Source organism: Pteropus alecto, unplaced genomic scaffold (assembly GCF_000325575.1).
Source record: "Pteropus alecto unplaced genomic scaffold, ASM32557v1 scaffold19, whole genome shotgun sequence".
Classification (NCBI taxonomy): Eukaryota; Metazoa; Chordata; class Mammalia; order Chiroptera; family Pteropodidae; genus Pteropus; species Pteropus alecto.
In genome coordinates, this window is record NW_006442490.1 from 2,416,358 (window position 1) to 2,423,935 (window position 7,578).

Sequence of the window (7,578 nt, forward strand, 5' to 3'; positions counted from 1 at the left end):
ATTATCATGTAGGGAGACAATCATAAGGACTGAATTTACTCTGAGTGAGGTGGGAAACCACTGGAGGGTTTTGTGGCTGTAACAGTATTACTTTAGCCACTGTATTGAAAAGACACTGAATCAGGAGTAAGTGCAGCGAGTAAGTGCAACAGCAGCAAGAACAGTTAGGAGATTATAGCAATAATCCAGAAAAGTGAAAAAGGTTGTTTGGACCAAGATTCATTGCAGTGGAGGTGGTAAGAAGTGATCAAAATTTGGATATACTGTTGATCCTTGAAAAATACAAGGGTTAGGGGGTGCCAACTCCCATACAGTTGAAAGCAGAGTCTATGGCCATGCCACCCTGAACAAGCCCAATCCTATCTGATCTCGGAAGCTAAGCAGCATTGGGCCTGTTTAGTACTTGGATGAGAGACCATCGAGGAAGACCAGGTGCTGTAGGCGTAAAAAATAAAATAAAATAAATAAGGGATTGTAAGCTGACAAGGTCCTTGCAATCTGTGAGGTCAACCAAGGGTTGCCTCGCCTAAAATTGTCCCTTGGTAACTATGGGGGATTGGTTTCAGAACCCTTCCTTGGATATCCAAATCCATACATGTTCAAGTCCCCTGTAAAATGGAGTAGATTAATGAATACAGTCAGCTCTCTGCATCTTCGGAATCCAAAACACAGTTTGAAAACAGTACAGGTATTTATTGAAAAAAAAAATTATATATAAGTGGACTCACACAGTTCAAACCCAAGGCAAAAATGAATTATGAAAGTAAGACCTTCAGTTTCTCCACATGGATCTGATACACTATGAAAGAAATAGAAGACTCAAGGACGACTGCAAGGCTTGACCTGAGCAGCTGGAATTGCCATTTACTGAGATTTTTAGGCCTGCAAGAGGAGCATGAACTGCTGCTGCTTCTCCTCCTCCTCCTCCTCCTCCTCCTCCCCATCCTCCTTATTCCTCTTCTATTTCTTTTGAGGAGAAGTGGATATTGAGGTTCAGTGTTGGACATGTTAAATCTGAGATGTTTGAATACATACATATAGAACTATAAACTAAGAATGAATCTATAGCTGAGGGGAATGGTCTGGACTAGACATGTAAATCTGGGAGTCTGCAGTATAAGATGGTGTTTAAAGTCATGAGACTAGGTGCAAATTTACTAAAACCATGATGAGTTTAGATATACTTGAACATAAAGGGTGTGGAAGGTGGGAGATGTACTTGGAAGGTAAGCAGGGATAAGATTACAGAATACCTTATATTCTGTGCATAAGAGTTTGCTCTTTATCTTGATAGGGAGTTGCTGAAATCAGCAGAAAGATGTAGTCAGACTTGCTTCAAACAGACTTGCTTCATGACACTGGTGGAAGTTTGAAGGAATGATTCAAGACCTACGGACCATTTAGGAGGCTAAAAAGTTTAGAAAAGAGATGTTACACAAATGTTTCTCAAATATCTCTATGCACTTGAGCAAACGTAGGACTGGACAGGTTTAAGAAACACTAAGGAGGTAGAATTGGCAGGACTTAGTAGTTGTTTGATTGTGTGAACCTAGGATGAAGGAAGAATTGAAGATAATACCCAAAGTCTTATTTTCTGTAACTGGTGGATGGTAGTACCATTTACTTGATAGAAAGCAAAAGAAAGGGGTAAAGTTCTGGAGATTAAAAAAAAAAAAAAACAATGATATGCTAAATATCGAAAATAGTAAGTTTGAGATGCTATTAGGATCAGCCAAGTCCCTTGGATCTCAAAGTGATCCTTTAAGTTAATTTTTTTTATCTTGTCCATGTAGGAAGAGCATTCACTGAGCTGATTAACAAAAGTGATGTGGTCAGCTTGAAAATTAAACTTCTCTGTGTAAAATAATTTATAGTTTAGACTTTTAGGAACTGGTTAACCCTTTCACCCTCACCTCCAAACTTCTAATCCCTCAGCTTTCCAGGTGACAAAAAAATTGAATTCCAGATCATTCAAAGATGAAGGTCAAACTAAGACTTAATTCCTTGAGCCACGGCGATCTCCTTAAGGTGCCCACTTTGAGGAGCAGCAACTCAGCCTTTCTCCCGTTGACATTGTCATAGCAAAAATGTGTGTTGTATATTCTTTTTTTAAATCCAGGAAATGTATTTTATTTTGATTGCTATAAAAACATTGAAAATAAAGAAAAAGTGTGGGTGATTCAAATTTAATATTTTGCTGACATCCAGTGCCAGAACTCTGCATATTCAGCTAGCTGCTCCAAATCAAAAAATATATATATTTATACATTGCCATAAATATGAGACGCATAATGATTTATTTTAGCAAACAATATTATCAGCCTTTACATTACTTTTTCACACAATTTTTCACATTTATATATCAGACTTTTAAAGCATTCAGACATCAGTCTTTTTAAATGACTGAGAATTCAATTTTAATGCAATTTCTTTCTAGCCTTAGTTTTGGTTACCCGCTGGGGGAATTCTTGAGAATATATGGAGGCCCCAGTAGGTCAGAATTTCACTTTCTTTCTTATGGATCAATAATATTAATGTATAAAGTAATAACAAATGTTGGAGAGGATGCGGAGAAAAAGGAATCCTTAAACACTGCTGATGGGACTGCAAATTGGTACAGCCACTATGGAAAATATATGGAAAACAGTATGGAGCTTCCTCAAAAAACTAAGAATTGATCTACCATATGATCCAGCAATCTCTCTACTGGGTATTTACTCATATCCGAAAAAGATATTTGCACATTGATGTTCATAGCAGCTTTATTCACAGTAGCCAGGACATGGAAGCAACCGAAGTGTCCTATGATAGATGATTGCATAAAGAAGCTGTGGTACATATATACAATGGACTATTACTCTGCCATAAGAAGAGATGAAATACTGCCTTTGTGACAACATGGATGGACTTCGAGATAATTGTGCTAAGTGAAATAAGCCAGACAGAAAAAAATGAAAATCACCGTGATTCCACTCCTATGAGGTACTTAGATTAGTCAAATTTATAGAGAAAGTTAAATGGTAGTTTCCAGGGGCTGAGGGAGAAGGGGCGAGGTGCAGAGCTTTGGTTTTGCAAGATGAAAAAATGTTCCGTGGATAAATTATGGTGATATTTGCACAAAAATCTCAATGTACTTAATGTGCTGAACTATACATTTAAAATTCGTTAAAATGGTAAATCGTAAGTTATGCATATTTTACCACAATTAAAAAAATTAATTTGAATAAGTAAATGCATAAATGAATGGTATACATATATATGCATATATATACCATATCTTCTTTATCCATGCATCTGTCAATACATAGGTAGTTTTCATGTCTTGGTTATTGTGAATAATGCTGCAATGAAGATGCAGAGTGCAGATATCTCTTCAAGATAGTGATTTCATTTCCTTTGGATATAAACCCAGAAGAGAGATTGCTGGGTCAGATGGTAGCTCCACTTTTAAATTCTTGAGGAACCTTCATACTGTTTTCTACAGTGGCTGTGCCAATTTACATTCCCACCAACAGTGCTCAAAGGTTTCCTTTTCTCCACATCCTCACTAACACTTATTTCTTGTCTTTTTGATAATAGTCAAAGAATGACTTCTTATGATATGAAATAATTTTGAAAAAACAGGCATTATTTGAATAAATATCATTAAAAACCGTGTTTGAACTATTGTGTTGTAACTAAGTCATATAAGCAGCAGAAGCATTCAAAAGAATTACGTTTGTTTTTGGAAGTGTTACAGAGGCAAAGCCAAAAAATAAAAAATTTAAACGTAAGATTTGTAAAAATGAATGTACCAGTTTTCTGTTTGAATCTGCTTCTGTTAACTATGTGATCTTAGGTAAGTTACTTAACTACCCCAAGTCTCAGTTTCCTCATCTCTAAACTAGAGATAAAGACAATGGTACTTACTATGAGTACTGTGAGGATCGAAGTGTTCTACAAAATTTCTGGCACATAGCAAATGCCTAATAAACTATAACTGCTATCTATAAAACAGTATTAAAAATAATAAGTTTATCCCCTGCCTCTTCCCATGGAGTTGAATATGGTCCCAGTAGCAAGAGAAGGAGGTTCCCTGTTGTAAACGTTTCAGGGCATTTTTTTGAAGGTAATTGTGACAGCCTCAGCATCAGCAGTATGTGCCACAGACCCAAGGTCAATGGCTCCTGGCAAGTCACGGAGGCATGTTTTCAAAGCAAATATGAAATCGCTAGGAACAACTAGACTTGCCCAAAGTTAGAGAAACAGGAGAATGAAATTCAAATTATTTAACACTGTCTCACTATCCATTCACTGTTCCATACTCCGAAGAAACAGAACTAATTCTGTGAAACAAGGTGGTTAAAATAGCATAGGCTCTGGAGTCAGACTGACCTGAGTTTGAATTCAAGCTCTGCCATTGACAAGCCGTGCTACTTTATAAAAGTTACTTAATTTCTCTGAGCCTTAATCGCATTATTGAAAATTGGGAATAATAATAATAGCACTTAACAGTTAAGGTTATTATAAGAATACAATGAAATTACGTGTGTAAATCACCTTGCACAATGCCTGCCATATAGTCTGTAACAATGATTCATTATTATATTTGCCACCACATCAAATATAGCATTGATGTTTGAACTAGCCTGGTAGATTCAATCTGAAATAATCTGATAAGCATTTCTTCCAGCTTTCTAGAGTTCAAACTTGATCATAATCATCATTCATTAAACAGCTACCAAACGCCAGGCATTTAGGTATTTTCTCCTAATCTTTGCAACACCTAAACAAGTTAGATGTTATTTTTCTCTTTACACATAAGAAAAGGGAGGCTCAGAGAAGGTTAAGTAACTTGCTCAAGGTTATACAAGCAGCACAGCCAATATTTGAACCTGGGCCTGGATGCCGAATCCCCTACTTTTTCTCAGTGCACTACTGTCCTACCTTTGTAAAATCACCTTCCATGACCTCCTACAGCCTTCAGGGAAAAGGTCAAGCTACTCAGCTTACTACATAAGACTTTATCTGGCTCCAGCCCCTACTAACCCCTCTAACCTCCTCGCCTACTGTCCAATCAAAAAACTTCCTCCATAAAACCTTCTCTGATGCCCTTCCTGAGTCTCCCAGAGCACCCTGGCCATATCTTTATCATGCATTTGCCACATTGTAATGTAAATATTGATTTAATTGCCTGTGTTTCTCAAAAATCCATGAACTCCTTCGAGCACTGTGTCTTATCCATCTTTCTATTCCCACTATCTAGCAAAGTGCTTGGCCTGGAGTAGAAGTTCAATCAATGTGTGTTGAATGAATGAATGAGTTGTTAAATTTATGAGTATTAATCAGGGAAGATCCAAATATATAGTCCTACCACTTTTGATAACAATGTGCTTAAAGGGTGGTCCCTGGACCAGCAGCAGCAGTGTCATCTGGGAACTTAGACATGTAAATTATCAGCTCTGCTCTAGAATCAGGGGTGGGGCCTGGCCATCTGTATTTCAACAACACCTCCAGGTGGTTGTTCAGAAGCATGTAAATTTAAGAGTATGGTTACACAACAGATTAAACTTGCCAATAAATGTGCAAAAATGAACAAAAAAAGTTATAGCTAGTATCAATACTAATTCCTTAAATTTATTTGGTACTTAATAGATTACAAAATGCTTTCCTATTACCTTTGAAATTAAAGATGAAATGGAGAGGGAAAATGATTAAGGAGTTCATATCTGTTTTAGGTACACTCTAGTAGCCCACTGAGTTCCAAGGAACTAACTTTCTCAGCTGTCATATCTGGGAAATAAAAGTTTTGTGTCTCTATAGGAATGTTTGCCTGGCCCAGGCTTGTAGTAGGCAGACCTTGCCATGAAATTCCAATGTTTGGATGAAGATTTCAGATGGGCAAGACTGAGTGTGATTAAATGTTAATTGGGGTTGTAGGAAAGCTAAAGCTATAGAGAAGAAGGCATACTCAGGCTGTGAGGGACACATGAATATTTTTAATGCTAAATGCAGGCATGAAGTTTCAGTAAGTAAAAGAAAAAGTAGCTTGCAAAAGCTATATGACCCCATTCTTGGTTTTAAAAATATTTTTTACTCTCAGAGAAAAATTTTGTAAAAAGCACTAAAATATAATGGTGATTTTCTTTGGGTAGTGGGATTACAGCTTTTTAAAAAAAATTGCAAGGAACATTTTTTAATAATATGACAAAAACAATAAAGATATAAAATTGGTTCTATATACCTGGGGAGACTGACATGCAGAACCAACAACTGGTGAAGCTGGAGGCAGGATTTGAAATCTTAGAGTCTGAAAGGAGCTGGAAAGAACCCAGGACAACCAACTATTAAGGGGCCTCCTAAGACCCTGCTGAAGATTTCCGTAGGCAAAGAAAGAAGACAACTTTCTGTTGACTTGAAGGCAGCAAAAGAGAAAGGAAGCACTGGGATGAAAAGAACAGGGCTTGTCCCCCTCCACAAGGACCTGGAAGGTAAGAGGGCTCACTTGGAGGGTGGAAGTGAGTGGAAAGTATCTGGAACAATTAGTGGCTCCAGGGCTCGAAACTGAAGGACTTACAAACTGGAAGGGTGGGATAAGTGAACAAGTGATGCCTGAAGCAAACTGTTCAGCACTTTAAATTTGTGCCAAACTAATGCATAAAATGAGATTATGTACCTGCAACATCTGTATTCTGCATATAATTTATACCCTAAGATGTCTTCACACTAGAGTAAAATCTGCTGTGTTCTTGAATATGATTGCCTGAGCAATTACTTTGGAGTGGAGGTTGATACAGAATTAAAGCAAAAGTTATGAATCTCAAGGGCATATTCTTTAGAAAAGTTCCCCACCCCCGCAACACACACACACACAATCTTTGAGCCTTGGGAGTAGAAAGTTATTTGAGTGGTTTATATTTATTAAGGAATTAGTGTTTGGATGGCTATGTGCTTTGAATAAATTGTCTCATTTATTTTTCAAAAGAGCCCTATAAGTTAGATACAGCTATTATGCCCAACTTTACAAATGGGGGAATGGAGAACTAGCTGGCAAAGGGCAATGTTAGAACTGTCTGTCTTTGAAGCCCAAATTTCTTTTATAACACTATCCTGAATTTGATAGTCCTGAAAACACCCTAAAGTGAGTAACAATAGCTATAAAATATTAAAATTAGAAATACCTAGGTTGAGGGTAAAAAGAAACAGTTATGGTCATACTATGTTGGTAGGAATGTGAATTGTTGATCTTTCTGAAAGACAATTTGGCAATATTTACCAGAATAATTTTAAATGCAAGTACTAGTTGTTTCATTTATTGAGCTACTGGAAATTCACCTGAAAATTATCTGGCAAATTATATATATGTATATATATAATATTCAGTGTAAAGAACTAGAAGTAATCAGTGTCCTTCAGTTGGGAACTGGTTAACTAAATCATGATTCACCCATTAAAAAATGTGAAGTAGATCTATATGTTCTGAAATGGGAAAATCACCAAGATGTAGTAAGTGAAAAAAAAAAAAAAGCAAGGTACAGAATGGTGTATATACTTGAGATTGCTTTTGAAGTAGTTAAAAAATACACATAGAAGAGAGAT

At 36.7% G+C, this 7,578-nt stretch overlaps 1 pseudogene; it reads left to right on the forward strand.

Moving 5' to 3' along the window:
* The first annotated feature begins 325 nt into the window (after positions 1 to 325).
* LOC112470916 lies at positions 326 to 444 on the forward strand (annotated as a pseudogene).
* The last annotated feature ends 7,134 nt before the right edge of the window (positions 445 to 7,578 follow it).